This window comes from Balaenoptera musculus, chromosome 3 (assembly GCF_009873245.2).
Source record: "Balaenoptera musculus isolate JJ_BM4_2016_0621 chromosome 3, mBalMus1.pri.v3, whole genome shotgun sequence".
Lineage (NCBI taxonomy): Eukaryota > Metazoa > Chordata > Mammalia > Artiodactyla > Balaenopteridae > Balaenoptera > Balaenoptera musculus.
This window is the reverse complement of record NC_045787.1, coordinates 155,231,709-155,251,392: the sequence shown is the minus strand read 5'-3', so window position 1 is coordinate 155,251,392 and position 19,684 is coordinate 155,231,709.

Sequence of the window (19,684 nt, the reverse complement as noted above, 5' to 3'; positions counted from 1 at the left end):
TTTTTGTCTGTAAGGTTTGAAGACATGGAGATGGTGAGGGGAAACCTCCTTAAGACAATAAACATCTACAGATATATGACCTAGAATATCCATTTCCAATCCTACTTTCCAAATTTCAAATGCCAGCATTCACATTCCTAATTACCTATTTCATTTTTTGAGGTGTAATCTACTCAATAAATTCTTAAAATATAAGACCAGTGACCAGACCCTTTGCTAACTGAATATTTACTTCAATTTTGCCTTTTCCACATACTGGAGATTCTTGTATGTAAACTTGTGGCAGCAATTTAAGAATTAACAGTTTTTGATATTGGCCTTTCTGAGAGGAGAAGCTGAGAGTGCCATTAAAAAAGAAATGAATGAGGCTTCGTTGCCCATTGTCTTTCTTTCCAAGAGTAAATCAGATAAATCTGTTCAAAGATTACTAAAAATTGAAAGTATACTTGTGCTTATAGCTTTGTTCACAATATACTAGTTAATTTAAACTATTACTGGTTATTTTTAATGAAGAAGGAAGAATAGTGTCTGGTTTTAAAATTTAGGCAAATTGGTAAATAATCCATTTATTTTTACTTTCATTCCCAAGTATAGTCTAAATGACATGCCAACTTCCCAATAAGGACATAAAGAACATAATTGACAAAACATCTATAATTAATTTTTTAGATAGTTACAATACACTGACTGCTTTGTTCATTGACAAGGATAAATCAATAGATGGATGTCATGGATGTCAGCTAACTTATTTTTTTTGTTTTGTTTTGTTTGTTTGTTTTTTCATTAAAGTGACATGTACTAGTAGGAATGAATCTGGTTTCTAGTTATTAGTTTAATATTGACCTAATCTAAAATAAAGTATGCTATTCTCCTATGTACATTATTTAATCTACAATAGGAGGGAAACTGAGGCATTTCTCTACACTGAAACTCCATTACTGCCTCCTCCATAGAACTACCTGGAAGAGGGTGGGTAGATAGATAGAATGAACAAATTAGCAGAAAGGGATGGTTCATGTCAAGAAAATTTGGGTAACTCTCCTTATTTATTAGGAATGATCTCATATAACAGAAGATACTGAAAATTACCATTTATTGAACGTTTGCTAGGTTCTAGTGGTGTAACTTATTTGTTTTATATAAATTTTGACTCTCTATTCTTGGTAAATTCCTATGCTCCTTTGGGGTGATTTCAGTGTGTGGAAGGAGAACTTAATCTTGTAATTCTGGAAAAGTCACCCTGTCAGAAATATGCCAGTCTTATAGAGATCAGTCAACTTTGGGGAATGACAAAATTATTTTTTCTCTGTATGCTTTTGTAGTTATTTTTCACATGTAATAAATATTATATTTAAAATAAGTGAGTAATTTTAATATACTTAACAATCTGGAATTATAGGAGAAGGAGCAGGCAATAGGTTAATGAGTATCATTGTTTAGTACAAGAAACACTGAAATCCAAAAGCATAGATGTGACCTGGTTGTCCATCATAACCATGGACAGGCCACTTAATCTTTCTGAGATTCAGTTTCTCAGCAAAGAAGAATTTTTAAAAAATTAACTATCTTACATGGTTGTGAAGAACAATAAAACCATGTTTCAAAAGTACTTTTTAACCTGGAAACTGTTTTCTAAAGGTTAATTTATTTTTATGCATATAAATATTTGGAATTCTAAAATTATTTATATTTTTAATCAATTTTACTGAAATGTCATTACATACAACAAAAAGTAACCACCATAAAGACAGAGTTATATGAATTTTGTCAAATGTATTCACCCATGTAATCACTTTCCCATCAAGAGATAGAACACTTATGTCATCTCAGAAACTTGGATCATGCTCTTCTTTAGTCAATTTTACCAGTTCTGGCAACCACTGATCTGTTTTGTAAAACTATAGATTAGATTTGTCTCTTCTGGAGATTCAGTATTTGTTTTTCATGTGTAAGCTTTCTTTCATTCAGCATAATGTTTTTGAGTTCTTCCATGTTTTACCTTGTATTAGTAGTTGACATTTTTAAATTAGTATACTACTGTATGGATATCTCATAATTTATTAACGTAATTATTTGCTGATGGGTATGTGAGGTATTTACAGTTTTTGACATTATAAATAAAGCTGCTGCACATATACTTGAGTATTCAGGCGTATTAGTTTGCTAGGGCTGCCAATGTACCACAGCCTAAGTAGCTTCAATAACAGAATTTTATTTTCTCACAACTCTGGAGGCTGCAAAGTCCAAGATCAAAGTGTAAGTCAAAGTTTTTTGTTTGTTTGTTTGTTTGCTTTTTGTTTGTTTTTCCCAGGGCCTGTTCTGTCTCTCTCCTCGTTTCTGGTAATTTGCTGGCAATCTTTGGGATTTGTAGACTTATTGGTAAGACCTTTTTGTCTCAAGGGTAGGAAATAAATTTGACTAAAATTCAGTGATTTTCTACATTAGTGAAATATCTAGGAGTCTAGTGGTGTGGGGCATATTGAGATATTCTTTCTGAGGTGAAGAATAAGTTGTTGTATCTGGCCCTTACTATAGCCAAAAAAGAGACCAAAAAACCTGTGGGATTTTGAAGACACAATACCTGTGGGATTTGGAATTTTGGGGATAACATACTCTTTATTTTGGTATGCAGCTCTTGTCTGTTTACGGAGTGACCTGAAAAGCTGCTAGGTTTTAGTGGGGCCCAGAACAAGAGAAGGCTGCACAACAGGTCCAGGCCACTGTCCAAGTTGCTCTGCCTCTTGGACCATGTGATTCAGTAGATCCAGTGGTGCTTGAAGTGTCAGTGGCACATAAGGAAACTGTCTGGAGCTTTGGAAGGTCCCTATAGGTAAATCACAGCACAAGCCCTTAAAATTTTGGATGCCATCCTGCAAAGATAACTATTACCCTTTTGATAAATAGCTCTTGGCCTGTTACTGGAACCCAGAGACTAAAGGTTTAACCATGGGTCACCAAGTTGCCTTGCAATATGAGCTGTGCATCATGAACTGAGTGTCATTTGACCTACCAAGCCATAGAATTGGGCACGCACAGTAGCAATCCATCATCAAATGGAAGTGGTATATATGACTCTGGGCCAAGCAGGCCCTGAAGGCACAAATAGGTTACATGAAAAAAGTGGCCCAGAAGCCCATGGTCCTCATTCCTGCTATAGCACCTTCTTTGTCCCGACCTGTACCTATTGCCCCATGAGGAGTTTTCCACAATCAGTTGACAGGAAGAAAAGACTCAGATCTGGTTTACAGATGGTTCTGCATGTATGCAGGTATTACCCCAAAGTGGAAAGCTCTTGCACTACAATCTCTTTCTGGGATATCCCTGAAGAACGGTGGTGAAGGGAAATTCTTCCAGTGAGCAGAACTTCAAGCAGTGCACCTGGTTGTTCACTTTTCTTGGAAGAAAAAGTGGCCAGATGTGCAATTGTGTACAGATTCTGCGCTGTGTACAGATTCATGTGCTGTAGCTTAGTGAATGGTTGGAGACTTCGAAGAAACATGATTGGAAAATTGGTAAAGAGGTCTGGGGAAGAGATATGTGATTAGACCTCTCTTAACAGTTTAAAAATATGAAGATATTTGTGTCCTATGAGAATGATCACCAAAATGCGACCTCAACAGAGGAGGATTTTAATAATCAAACAGATAGGATAACCTGTTCTGTGGATACCAGTCAGCCTATTTCCCCAGCCACCCCTATCATTGCCCAGTGGGCTAATGAACAAAGTGACCATGGTGGCAGGGATGGACTTTATGCTTGGGCTCAGTAACATGGACTTACACTCACTAAGGACTACCTGGTTATGGTCACTGCTGAATGGCCAAGTGTCAGCAACAGAGACCAACACTGGATCCCTGATATAACACCATTCCTGTGGTGATCAGCCAGCTACCTGGTAGTGAGTTAATTACATTGTACCATTTGCATCACAGAAGGGCAATATTTTGTTCCTACTGGAATAAACACTTCCTCTGGCTATGGTTTTCATTCCTTGCATTCAATGCTTCTGCCAAATGTACCACTTGTGAACTTACAGAATGCCTTATCCACTGTCATATTATTCTTCTATACAGCATTGTTTCTGATCAAGGAACTTACTGCCCAGAAAAAGAAGTGTGGCAATGGGTCCATGATTATGGAAATCATTTGTCTTACCATGTTTTACATCTTCCTGAAGCAGGTGGCTTGATAGAACAGTGGAATGATATTTCGATGACTCAGTTATAGCACCAGCTGTGTGGCAATACCTTGCATGGTTGAAGCAAGGTTATCCTTGGCTGGGTATGCTCTAAATCGGTGTTCACTATGTGGTGCTGCTTCACAGGTCCAGGAATCGAAGGGTGAACATGGGAGTGGCACCACTCACTATTACTTCTAGTGACCCACTAGCCAAATTTATGCTTTCTGTCCTCAGAACCTTATGCTCTGCTGGCCTAGAGGTCTTAGTTCCAAAAGAAGAAATGCTCAGACCAAGAGAAACAATAATGATCCCATTGAACCAGAAGTTAAGACTGCCGCCCAGCCATTTGGGGCTCATGCCACCTGATCAACAGACAAAAGGGAATTACTGTGTTGGTTAGGGTAATTGATACCAACTACCAAAGGGAAACAAACTGGACTGCTCTTCCACAATAGAGGTAAGGAAGAGTATGTCTGGAATTCTGGGGATCCCTTAAAGTTCTCTTAATGCTACCATGTCCTATGACTAAGGTCAATGGAAAATTACAACAACCTAATAAATGTAGGACTAGTAATGGCCCTGACACTTCAGGAATAGCTTAGGTCACCCCACAAGGTAAAGAACCACAACCAGCTGAGGTACTTGCTGAAGGCACAGGGAATATGCAATGTGTAATGAAAGATGGTAATTATCCAGCTACAACCAGGTGACCAGTTACAGAAATGAGAATTGTAATTGTTATGAGTATTTCTTTTTTATTTTGTTATGAATATGTGTGTTTGAATTATATATCATATATATATACACATATGTATATATAGACATGTAAATGTATAGTACATATACATTTTATATATTACATATACATGTGCATTTATATTAAGCAAATGTCTTTGAATCTTTCCTCTCATTTTCTTATCATGTAACATAAAATGTATTAACTTTATTTCTTTATATATATATATATATATATATATATATATATACATCCATATATATATATATTTAAATTTTATATCATAGTATTAAATTATAGGATATCAAACAGAAGAGTGAACCTCACCCAAGGACTTTGCATTCTCTTTTGGGGAAAAGGTTAGTACACTTTTGTTTGTACAAAAGATCAGCAGAGGTATAATTCTGTTCTTTTTCTTTTCTTTTTTTTTTTACTAACCTCCAAATTTGTGTCATTCACAAATTATTTTTCATCCTTTCTTTTATAAAGTAAACACTTAATACTATAAATTTTAACGTGCTGTTTAAGCTGTATTCTGAATATCTTAAAACATGGCTTTTCAACTACTGTTCAGGTTTTAATATTTTGTATTTTTTATTACAATTTCTTTTTGATCATGAGTTATTTGAAAGCACATTCTCAATTTCCAGTATCAGTTTTTTCTTATTACTTTATGTTTATACTTTCTAATTATTTATTGTTGTTAGAGAAGGATGTCTGTATATTACTAGTTCTTTGAAATTTGTCGAAATTTGTTTCATGGTGCAGTAAGTAGAAAAATTTTGAAATTATAGCATAGTGAGCTAAAAAAATAATGTTTTGGTTCTATTCTGTATAAGTCCATTAGATAAATCTAGTTAATCATGTGGCTTAAATCTTCTAACTTTATTTTTTTTCTTTTAAATGTGATAATTAATGAGAAAAATATGTGTTGAAAATATTCCACTATTATAAAAAACTTGTAAATTTCCATTTATTCTATACCATATTTAGTTATATATTTTGAAGTATGTTATTAACTACATGCAGAGTTTAGAATTGTAATCTCTCCTTGTAATCCTCTTCATCTTGAGTAATGAAAAAGTTTATTTTTTCTAATATTAATAAAGCCATGTTGGTTTTGTTTTGGTTATTAATTGCATGGCACATTTATCTTTTTTTTTTTTTTTAAACATCTTTATTGAAGTATAATTGCTTTACAATGGTGTGTTAGTTTCTGTTTTTATAACAGAGTGAATCAGTTATACATATACATCTGTTCCCATATCTCTTCCCTCTTGCATCTCCCTCCCTCCCACCCTCCCCATCCCACCCCTCTAGGTGGTCACAAAGCACGGAGCTGATCTCCCTGTGTTATGCGGCTGCTTCCCACTAGCTATCTATTTTACATTTGGTAGTGTATATATGTCCATGCCACTCTCTCTTTTCTATCCTTTTTCCTCTCAACATTTCCATGTCCTTATGTTTTAGATGTCTCTTTCAAATAGCTTAGCATGTAGTTAAATATTGTTTTTCTAATCTAGTCTGACAATCTTTGACACTTTCTGATTTATTTATTTATTTAAATTGAGATGCAACACTGTATTCGTTTTAGGTATAAAACATACTGGTTTAGTGTATGTATATATTGTGAAATGATTACCACAATAACTTTAGTTAACATCCATCACCACTCATAATTGCACATTTTTTTCTCATGATAAGAACATTTAAGATCTACTCTCTCAGCAACGTTCAAATATACCATACGGTATTGTTAACTATAGTCACCATGCTGTACATTACATCCCCAGACCTATTTGTCTTTTAACTGGAAGTTTGTACCTTTTAACCACTTTTACCCATTCCACCTTGTTATTTTCTTTATTTGGAGATTTAGTACAATTTAAGAAGATGTGTATGAATGCCACATAGACAACTGGTGGACTGTTATGGTTAATTTTATGTTTTAACTTGTCTAAGCCATGCTTCCATATTGTTTGCTCAAGCAGCAGTCTAGATGTCGCTATGATTTATTTTTTTAGATGTGATTACCATTTAAATCAGTAAAATTTTAGTAAAGTAGATAACCCTTTATAATGTGGGTGGGCTTCATCAAATCAACTAAAAGCCTTAATAAAAAAAAGATCAACATAACCCAAGAGAGAAAGAATTCTCCCTAAGACTGCAACATAGGAATCTTGCCTAAGTTTCCAGACTGCTATCCTACAGAATTCAGACTCAAGATGAAGCTTCAACTCATACCAGAATTTTCAGCCTTCAGATCCACTTAGGAATTTCAGACTTACCAACAATTACAATTATGTGAGCAAATTCTTTAATCTTTCTCTGTCTCTCAATAGATAGATAGATAGATAGATATAGATAGATAGATAGATAGATAGATAGATAGATAGATAGATAGATGATAGATGATAGATAGATAGATAGATAGATAGATAGATAGATAGATAGATAGATAGATAGATAGATAGATGATAGATAGATAGATAGATAGAGATGTATTTATTGTATTGGTCTGGCTCTTTGGAAAACTCTGACTAAAACATCATTGTCTACCCATCAACTTATCTTAGTTATTTGAAGCATTTAAAAATAAATCTCAGAGATGCCATCTTATACAAGGGATGTGAGCATCTGCGGACTTTGGTGTCCACCCAGGGTCCTTGAATCTGTACCCACAGATACCAGGGGACAACTGTGTTTCCATGGAAGGTGTGCATGTGTGAGGGAGCTCATTTAGAACCGTGATGTGATCAAGTGTTTTTGGTAGCTTGGCTCTGGAGGAAATCCCAAAGCAAGAATGCCAGAGGTGTTTTGAAGAAAGGAAGACAAGAGGACAATTTTAATGGAAATTATGCCTTCAATTTCAGATTCCACATTGTAACAAACCATTAAGAAACTACCACTTGTTGAGAGGATTAGATTAAGGTGTTGGAGTAGAAGGACATGAGCTCATCCCCTTCTTACAAAAACAACAAAATCACAACTAACTGCTGAACAACCATCTACAAAACCTACCAAAAAAAGATACCCTACATCCAAAGACAAAGAAGAAGCCAGAATGAGACAGTAGGAGGGGCATGATCACAATAAAATCAAATCTCATACTTGCTGGGTAAGCGACCCATAAACTGGAAAACAAGTACACCACAGAAGTTATCCCACAGGAGTGAAAGTACTGAGCCCCATGTTAGATGTCCCAGCCTGGGAGCCTGGCAATGGGAGGAGGAGTCCCCAGAGAATCTGGCTTTGAAGACCAGTGGCGTCTGATTACAGGAATTCCACAACACTGGGGAAAACAAAAAATCCACTCTTGGAGGGCAAACACAAAGTCTCGTGCACACAAGGACCCAGGGGAAAAAAACAGTGATCCCATAGGAGACAGGGCCAGACCTACCTGATAGTATTGAAGGGTCTCCTTCAGAGGCGGGGGGACAGCTGTGGCTCACTGCAGGGACAAAGACTTTTGTGGCAGCAGTTCTGGGATGTACTCATTGGCGTGAGCCCTCCCGGAGGCCACCAAGCAGTCTGTAGGCTCTAGTGCTGGGTAGTCTCAGGCCAAATAACAAAGAGGGCAGGAACACAGCCCCACCCATCAGCAGATAAGTGGATTAAAGTTTTACTAAGCACTGCCCTGCCCATCAGAGGGGCAAGAACCAGCTCCACCCACCACCAGTCCCTCCCATCAGGAAGCTTACACAAGCCTCTTAGAAAGCCTCATCCACAAGAGACTAGACAGCAGAAGCAAGAAGAACTGCAGTTCTGCAGCCTGCAGAACGAAAGCTACAATCACAGAAAGTTAGACAGACTGAAACAGAAGAGGAATATATCCCAGATGAAGGAATAAGATAAAACCCTGGAAAAACAACTAAGTGAAGTGGAGTTAGGCAACTTTCCAGAAAAAGAATTCAGAATATTGATAGTGAAGATGATCCAGGAACTCAGAAAAAAATGGAGGCAAAGGTTGAGAAGATGCAAAAAATGTTTAACAAAGACCTAGAAGAATTAAAGAACAAACAAACAGAGATGAACAATGCAACTGAAATGAAAAATACATTAGAAGGAGTCAATAGCAGAATAACTGAGGCAGAAGAATAGATAAGTGGACTGAAAGATAGAATGGTGGAAATCACTTGCGTGGAACAGAGGGGAAAAAAAAAGAAGAATGAAAAAAATGAAGACAGTCTAAGAGGCCACTGGGACAACAATAAACACACCAACATTAGCATTATAGGGGTCCCAGAAGGAGAAGAGAGAGAGAAAGGACCTGAGAAAACATTTGAAGAGATAATGGCTGAAAACTTTCCTAACATGGGAAAGGAAATAGTCACCCAAGTCCAGGAAGCACAGAGAGTCCCAGGCAGGATAAATGCAAGGAGGAACACACCAAGACACGTAGTAATCAAACTGGCAAAAATTAAAGACAAAGAAAAAATATTAAAAGCAACAAGGGAAAAATAACAAATAACATACAAGGGAACTCCCATAAAGATATCAACTGATTTCTTAGCAGAAACTCTGCAGGACAGAAGGGAGTGGCAGGATATATTTAAAGTGATGAAGGGGCAGAACCCACAACCAAGAATATTCTACACAGCAACGCTTTCATTCAGATTTGATGGATAAATCAAAAGCTTTACAGACAAGCAAAAGCTAAGAGAATTCAGCACCACCAGACCAGTTTTGCCACAAATGCTAAAGTAACTTCTCTAGGTGGGAAACAGACCAGCAACTTAAAACAACATTGTACATATAAAGACTGCTATATCAAAACCTCAAGGGAAGAGCAAACCCCAAAACTACAATAGATTCACACACAAAAAAGAAACAGCAACCTAAATACAACACTAAATATGGTCATCAAGCCACAAGAGAGGAGAACAAAAAGGAAGGGAAGAAAAAAGACCTACAAAAAACAAACCCAAAACAATTAAGAAAATGACAAAGGGAACATACATACTGATAATTACCTTAAATGTAAATAGATTAAATGCTGCAACCAAAAGACATAGACTGACTGAATGGATACAAAAACAAGACCTGTATATATGCTATCTACAAGAGACCCACTTCAGACCTAGGGACACATACATACTGAAAGTAAGGGGATGGAAAAAGATATTCCATGAAAATAGAAATGAAAAGACAGCTGGAGTAGCAATACTCACATCAGACAAAATAGACTTTAAAATAAAGACTGTTATAAGAGACAAAGAAGGATAGTACATAATGATCAAGGGATAATCCAAGAAGATATAAAAACGATTGTAAACATATATGCACCCAACATAGGAGCACCTTATTATATAAGGCAAACACTAACAGCCATAAAGGGAGAAATCAACAGTAATGCAATAATAGTGGGGGACTTTAACATCCCACTTTCATCAATGGACAGACCATCAAGAAAGAAAATAAATAAGGAAACACAGGCATTAAATGACACATGAGATCAGATGGATTTAATTGATATTTATAGAGCATTTCATCCAAAAGAAGCAGAATACACATTCTTCTCATGGGCACATGGAACATTCTCCAGGATTGACCACATGCCAGGCCAAAATGTGAACCTGGGTAAATGTAAGAAAATTGAAATCATATCTTTTTTCTTTTTTTTTTATTGGGATATTGTTGTTTTACAATGTTGTGTTAGTTTCTACTGTACAGTGAAGTGGATTTCCCTGTGCTATACAGCAGGTTCTCATTAGTTATCTATTTTATACATATTAGTGTATATATGTCAATCCCAATCTCTCAATTCATCCAACCCCCCACTTCCCACCGTTGGTATCTATATGTTTGTTCTCTACATCTTTGTCTCTATTTCTACCTTGCAAACTGGTGTGTCTGTACCATTTTCTAGTTTCTATATATATGCGTTAATATGTGATATTTGTTTTTCCATTTCTGCCTTAATTCATTTGTATGACAAGCATCTTTTCCAACAACGTTATGGAATTAGAAATCGACTACAAGAAAAAAACTGCAAAAACCTCAAACACGTGGAGGATAAACAATATGCTACTAAAAAACCAATGTATTACTAAAGAAATCAAAGAGGAAATAAAAAAATACCAAGAGAAAAATAAAAAAGAAAGCACAATGATCCAAAGCCTATGGGATACAGAAAAAAACAGGTCAAAGAGGGAAGTTCATAGCAATAGAACCTTATCTCAGGAAACAAGAAAAATCTCATATAAACAACCTAAGCTTAACTTAAAGCAACTAGAGAAAGAAGAACAAACAAAACCCAAAGTTAGCAGAAGGAAAGAAATCATAAACATCAGAGGAGAAATAAATGAAATAGAGACAAAGAAACCAATAGCAATGATAAATAAAACTAGGACCTGGTTCTTTGAAAAGATAAGCAAAATTGATAAACCTTTAGCCAGACTTATCAAGAAAAAAAGGGAGAGGACACAAATCAATAGAATTGTAAATGAAAAAGGAGAAGTTACAACTGACACCAAAGAAATACCAAGGATCATAAGAGACTACTACAAGAAACTGTATGCCAATAAAATGGGCAACCTGGAAGATTGGACAAATTCTTAGAAAGGTACAATCTCCCAAGACTGAACAAGGAAGAAATAGAAAATATGAACAGATCAGTCACAAGCACAGAAATTGAAACTGTGATTTAAAAACTCCCAATAAACAAAAGTCCAGGACCAGGGGCTTCACAGGTGAATTCTATCAAACATTTAGAGGAGAGCTACTACCTATCCTTCTGAAATTGTTCCAAAAAATTGAAGAGGAAGAAACACTCCCAAACTCATTCTATGAGGCCACCATTACCTGGATACCAAAACCAGACAAAGATATTCACAAAAAAAAGAAAATTACAGGCCAATATCACTGATGAACAGAGGTGCAAAAATCCTCAACAAAATACTAGCAATCTGAATGCAACAATATATTAAAAGGATCATACACCATGATCAAGTGGGATTTATCCCAGGGATGCAAGTATTTTTCAATATCTGCAAATCAATCTGTGTGATCGACCTCATAAACAAATTGAAGATTAAAAACCATATGATCACCTCAATAAATGCAGGAAAAGCTTTTGACAAAATTCAACACTGGTTTATGTTAGAAACTCTTAAGAAAGTAGGTGTAGAGGGAACATAGCTCTACATAATAAAGGCCATTATGACAAACCTACAGCTAACAACATATTCAATGGTGAAAAGCTGAAAACATTTCCTTTAAGATCAGGAACAAGAGAAGGATGTCCACTCTCACCACTTTTATTCAACACAGTTTTGGAAGTCCTAGCTATAGCAATCACAGGAAAAAAGTAAAAGGAATCCAAATTGGAAAAGAAGAAGTAAAACTGTCACTGTTTGCAGATGACATGATACTGTACATAGAGAATCCTGAAGGAGCTACCAGAAAACTATTAGAGCTCATCAATGAACTCAGTAATACACAGAAATCTGTTGCATTTCTATACAGTAACAACAAAAAATCAGAAAGAGAAATTAAAGAAACAATCCCATTTACCATTGCATCAAAAAGAAAAAAACACCTAGGAATAAACCTACCTGAGGAGACAAAAGACCTGTATTTCGAAAACTATAAGACACTGATGAAAGAAATCGAAGTGGACACAAACAGATGGAAAGATATACCATATTCTTGAACTGGAAGAATCAATATTGTCAAAATGACTGTACTACCCAAGGCAATCTACAGATTTAATGAAATCCTTATTAAATACCAATGACATTTTTCATAGAACTAGAACAAAAAACTTTAAAATTTGTATGGACACAGAAAAGACTCCAAATAGCCAAAGCAATCTTTTTTTTTTATATAAATTTATTTATTTATTTTCGGCTGTGTTGGGTCTTCGTTTCTGTGCGAGGGCTTTCTCTAGTTGCGGCGAGCGGGGGCCACTCTTCATCGCGGTGCGCGGGCCTCTCACTATCGCGGCCTCTCTTGTTGCGGAGCACAGGCTCCAGACGTGCAGGCTCAGTAGTTGTGGCTCACGGGCCCAGTCGCTCTGCGGCATGTGGGATCTTCCCAGACCGGGGCTCGAACCCGTGTCCCCTGCATTGGCAGGCGAATTCTCAACCGCTGCACCACCAGGGAAGCCCCAAAGCAATCTTGAGAAAGAAAAACAGAGCAGGAATGAGCATAATCAGAAAACTTACAAACAACAAATGCTGAAGAGGGTATGGAGAAAAGAGAACCCTCTTGCACTGTTGGTAGGAATGTAAATTGATACAACATCTATGGAGGTTCCTTAAAAAACTAAAAATAGAATTACCATATGACCCAGCAATCCCACTACTGGGCATATACACAGAGAAAACCGTAATTCAAAAAAACACATGCACCCCAATGTTCATTTCAGCACTATTTACAATAGCCAGGTCATGTAAGCAACATAAATGCCCATCGACAGACAAATGGATGAAGAAATGTGGTACATATATACAATGGAATATTACTCAGCCATAAAAAGGAATGATATTTGGTCATTTGTAGAGACATGGATGGACCTAGAGACTGTCATACAGATTGAAGTAAGTCAGAAAGAGAAAAACAAATATCATATATTATTGCATATATGTGGAATCTAGAAAAATGGCACAGATGAACCAGTTTGCAAGGCAGAAATAGAGACACAGATGTAGAGAACAACCGTATGGACACCAAAGGGGGAAAGCAGGGGTGGAGGGTGGTGGTGGGATGAATTGGGAGATTGGGATTGACATATATACACTAATATGTATAAAATAGATACCTAATAAGAACCTGCTGTATAAAAATAAATAAATAAAATTAAGTTTTTTAAAAAATCAAAAAAAAAATAAAAAGAAAAAGAGAGCTGGAAGTATCAGGCTCCCTGACTTCAGAATATACTACAAAGCTACAGTAAACAAGACATATGGTACTGGCACAAAAATAGAAATATAGATCAATGGAACAGGATAGAAAGCCCAGAAATAAACCCATGCACCTATCGTCAATCAATCTATGACAAATGAGGCAAGAGTATACAATGGAGGAAAGGCAGTCTCTTCAATAAATGGTGCTGGGAAAACTGGACAGCTACATGTAAAAAAATGAAATTAGAACATTCTTTAACATCATACACAAAAATAAATTCAAAACTGATTAAAGATCTAAATATGAGACCGGACACTGTAACACTCTTAGAGAAAAACGTAGGCAGAACACTCTCTGACATAAAGTGTAACTATACCTTTTTTGATATGTCTGCCAGAGTAATGGAAATAAAAACAAAAATAAATAAATAGGACCTAATTAAACTCAAAAACTTTTGCACAGCAAAGGACACCATGAACAGAATGAAAAGACAACCCACAGAATGGGAGAAAATATTTGCAAATGAGGTGACCAGCAAGTGATTAGTCTCCAAAATTTACAAACAGCTCATGTGGCTTAATATCATCAAAACATACAACCCAGGAAAAAATGGGCAGAAGACCTAAATAGACATTTCTCCAAAGAATACATACAGATGGCTAAGAGGCACACGAAAAGATGTTCAACATTGCTAATTATTAGAGAAATGTAAATCAAAACTACAATGATGTATCACCTCACACTAGTCTGAATGGTTATCATAAAAAAATCCACAAACAGTAAATTCTGGAGAGGGTGTGAAGAGAAGGGAACCCTCCTACACTGTTGGTGGGAATGTAAATTGGTACAGCCACTGTGGAGAACAGTATGGAGGTGCCTTAAAATACTAAAATAAAGCTACCATGTGATCCAGCAATCCCACTCCTGGGCATATACCTGGAGAAAAACGTGGTCTGAAAGTATACATGCACAACAATGTTTATTGCAGCACTATTTAAAATAACCAAAACATGGAAGCAACCTAAATGTCCATCAACAGGGGAATGGATAAAGAAGATGGGGTACATTTATACAATGGAATATTACTCAGCCATAAAAATGAATGAAATAATGCCACCTGCAGTAACATGGATGGACTTAGTATTGTCATACTGAGTGAAGTAAGTCAGACAGGGAAAGAGAAATATTGTATGATATTGCTTTTATGGGGAATCTAAAAAAAATGATACAAAGGAACTTATTTACAAAACACAAACAGACTCACAGACTTAAAGGGTGAACTTAAGGCTACCAAGGGAGAGGTTGGGGGAGGTTGGGAGGTCTCTACAAATGACCAAATTTCATTCCTTTTTAAGGCTGAGTAATATTCCATTGTATATAATACCACATCTTCTTCATCCATTTGTCTGTTGATGGACATTTAGGTTGCTTCCATGTCCCAGCTATTGTAAATAGTGCTGCTATAAATATTGGAGTACATGTGTTTTTTAAAATTATGGTTTTCTCTGGGTATAGGTCCAGTAGTGGGATTGCTGGGTCATATGGTAGTTCTATTTTTAGTTTTTTCAGGAACCTCCAAACTGTTTCCCAAAGTGGCTGTAACAATGTACATTCCCACCAACAGTGTATGACGGTTCCCTTTTCTCCACACCCTCTCCAGCATTTATTGTTTGTACATTTTCTGATGATGGCCATTCTGACTGGTGTGTGATGATACCTCATTGTAGTTTTGATTTGCATTTCTCTAATAATTAGTGATGTCGAGCATCTTTTCATGTGCCTCTTGGCCATCTGTATATCTTCTGTGCAGAAATATCTATTTAGGTCTTCCACCCATTTTTTTTAATTTTTCACACACACACACTAAATTTTATTTTTACAAGAGATAAATAAACTGACACCAAGCATTGTAAATGGATGAACACAACAAAAGCAACAATGATTGCAATTACCAAACACAAAACACACTCATACTATGTCATAATATTTACATTCAGTCCAGTAATCCTCCACTGTAACAGCTCCTTTACTTTGCAGTGAAAATTGATTCGTATATTTTTTGCCACTGAGTCCTTGTGGGATTTTTTTTTTATTCAAACAGAAAGTCACAAAAATTATAATCATCCTCATCAGTTCACTCAGTCCCATGTAATTAATTTTTTTTCATCTTGATCTTTTGTTAGCACTTTTATGAATTCATCAGTTTTGCATTAGAGTTCTGAAAGTGCTTATTCATTCAGTTCAGCAGTATAGTCAGTTACCAGAAACCTGTACTTGTCAGAGTCTTTTCCATGAATTCCTTGAAGATGAAACCCTTTTATAGGAACATTTTTGCAAAAGCATCAGAGTACACCCAGAACTGTCTGTAAATGACAAAAGACTTAAAAATCACCACAGTTAAAGATTTGATGAAAGTTCATAATAATGCAATTGACAAGGAAATTTAGTTATTTCTGAGATATACATTTTAAAGTAATAACTAGAATTATGACTTATAACATTATACCAGAACATATAAGATTTTTAGGAGTTTCATGTAATGTCTGAAACATTTATATTAACATATTTCCATACAAATAACCCAAAGAAAGTTTAGTATTAGTTTTTTTTTTTTGTTTCTTTGTTTTATTTTTATACTGCAGGTTCTTATTAGTCATCAATTTTATACACATCAATGTATACATGTCCATCCCAATCACCCAATTCAGCACATCACCATCCCCACCCCACCGCGGTTTTCCCTTCTTGGAGTCCATAAGTTTGTGCTCTACATCTGTGTCTCAACTTCTGCCCTGCAAACTGGTTCATCTGTATCATTTTTCTAGGTTCCACATACATGTGTTAATATACAATATTTGTTTTTCTCTTTCTGACTTACTTCACTCTGTATGAGAGTCTCTAGGTCCATCCACGTCTCAACAAATGACTCAATTTCGTTCCTTTTTATGGCTGAGTAATATTCCATTTTATATATGTACCACATCTTCTTCATCCATTTGTCTGTCGATGGGCATTTATGTTGCTTACATGACCGGGCTATTGTAAATAGTACTGCAATGAATATTGGGGTGCATGTGTCTTTTTGAATTATGGTTTTCTCTGGGTATATGCCCAGTAGTGGGATTGCTGGGTCATATGGTAATTCTATTTTTAGTTTTTTAAGGAACCTCCATACTGTTCTCCATAGTGGTTGTATCAATTTACATTCCCACCAACAGTGCAAGAGGGTTTCCTTTTCTCCACACCCTCTCCAACATTTATTGTTTGTAGATTTTCTGATGATGCCCATTCTAACTGGTGTGAGGTGATACCTCATTGTAGTTTTGATTTGCATTTCTCTAATAATTAGTGATGTTGAGCAGCTTTTCATGGCCATCTGTGTCTTCTTTGGAGAAATGTCTATTTAGGTCTTCTGCCCATTTTTGGATTGGGTTGTTTGTTTCTTTAATATTGAGCTGCATGAGCTGTTTATATATTTTGGAGATTAATTCTTTGTCCGTTGATTCATTTGCAAATATTTTCTCCCATTCTGAGGGCTGTCTTTTCGTCTTGTTTATGGTTTCCTTTGCTGTGCAAAAGCTTTGAAGTTTCATTAGGTCCCATTTGTTTATTTTTGTTTTTATTTCCATTACTCTAGGAGCTGGGTCAAAAAAGATCTTGCTGTGGTTTATGTCAAAGAGTGTTCTTCCTATGATTTCCTCTAAGAGTTTTATAGTGTCTGGTCTTACATTTAGGTCTCTAATCCATTTTGAGTTTGTTTTTGTGTATGGTGTTAGGGAGTGTTCTAATTTCATTCTTTTACATGTAGCTGTCCAGTTTTCCTAGCACCACTTATTGAAGAGACTGTCTTTTCTCCATTATATATCTTTGCCTCCTTTGTCATAGATTAGTAGACCATAGGTGTGTGGGTTTATCTCTGGGCTTTCTATCTTGTTCCACTGATCTATGCTTCTGTTTTTGTGCCAGTACCATATTGTCTTGATTACTGTAGCTTTGCAGTATAGTCTGAAGTCAGGGAGTCTGATTCTTCCAGCTCCATTTTTTTCCCTCAAGACTGCTTTGGCTATTCGGGGTCTTTTGTGTTTCCACACAAATTTTAAGATGATTTGTTCTAGTTCCATAAAAAATGCCATTGGTAACTTGATAGGGATTGCATTGAATCTGTAGATTGCTTTGGGTAGTATAGTCATTTTCACAATATTGATTCTTCCAATCCAAGAACATGGTATATCTCTCCATCTGTTGGTATCATCTTTAATTTCTTTCATCAGTGTCTTATAGTTTTCTGCATACAGGTCTTTTGTCTCCCTAGGTAGGTTTATTCTTAGGTATTTTATTCCTTTTGTTGCAATGGTAAATGGGAGTGTTTCTGTAATTTCTCTTTCAGATTTTTCTTCATTAGTGTATAGGAATGCAAGACATTTCTGTGCATTAATTTTGTATCCTGCAACTTTATCAAATTCATTGATTAGCTCTAGTAGTTTTCTGGTGGCATTTTTAGGATTCTCTATGTATAGTATCATGTCTTCTGCAAACAGTGACAGTTTTACTTCTTCTTTTCCAATTTGTATTCCTTTTATTTCTTTTTCTTCTCTGATTGTTGTGGCTAGGACTTCCAAAACTATGCTGAATAATAGTGGCAAGAGTGGACATCCTTGTCTCGTTCCTGATCTTAGAGGAAATGCTTTCAGTTTTTCACCATTGAGAATGATGTTTCCTGTGGGTTTGTCATATATGGCCCTTATTATGTTGAGGTATGTTCCCTCTGTGCCCACTTTCTGGAGAGTTTTTATCATAAATGGGTGTTGATTTTTGTCAAAAGCTTTTTCTGCATCTATTGAGATGATCATATGATTTTTATTCTTCAATTTGTTAATATGATATATCACATTGATTGATTTGCATATATTGAAGAATCCTTGCATCCTAGGGATAAATCCCACTTTATCATGGTGTATGATCTTTTTAATGTGTTGCTGGATTCTGTTTGTTAGTATTTTGTTGAGGACTTTTGCATCTATATTCATCAGTGATATTGGTCTATAATTTTCTTTTTTTGTAGTATCTTTTTCTGGTTTTGGTATCAGGGTGATGGTGGCCTCATAGAATGAGTTTGGGAGTCTTCCTTCCTCTGTTATTTTTTGGAAGAGTTTGAGAAGGATGGGTGTTAGCTCTTCTCTAAATGTTTGATAGAATTCACCTGTGAAGCCATCTGGTCCTGGACTTTTGTTTGTTGGAAGATTTTTTTTTAAATTTATTTATTTATGGCTGTGTTGGGTCTTCATTTCTGCATGAGGGCTTTCTCCAGTTGCGGCAAGTGGGGGCCACTCTTCATTGCAGTGAGCGGCCCTCTCACTATCACGGCCTCTCTTGTTGCAGAGCACAGGCTCCAGATGCGCAGGCTCAGTAGTTGTGGCTCACGGGCCTAGTTGCTCCGCGGCATGTGGGATCTTCCCAGACCAGGGCTCGAACCCGTGTCCCCTGCATTGGCAGGCAGATTCTCAACTACTGCGCCACCAGGGAAGCCCTGTTGGAAGATTTTTAATCACAGTTTCAATTTCATTACTTGTGATTGGTCTGTTCATATTTTCTGTTTCTTCCTGGTTCAGTCTTGGAAGGTTATACCTTTCTAAGAATTTGTCCATTTCTTCCAGGTTTTCCACCCATTTTTTGATTGGGTTGTTTGTTTGTTTGTTTTTTATATTGAGCTGTATGAGCTGCTTGTAAATTTTGGAGATTAATCCCTTGTTAGTTTTTTCGTTTGCAAATATTTTCTCCCATTCTGAGGGCTGCCTTTTCGTGTTGTTTATGGTTTCCTTTGCTGTGCAAAAACGTTTAAGTTGAATTAGGTCCCGTTTGTTTACTTTTGTTTTAATTTTCATTACTCTAGGAGGTGGGTCAAAAAAGACGTTGTTATG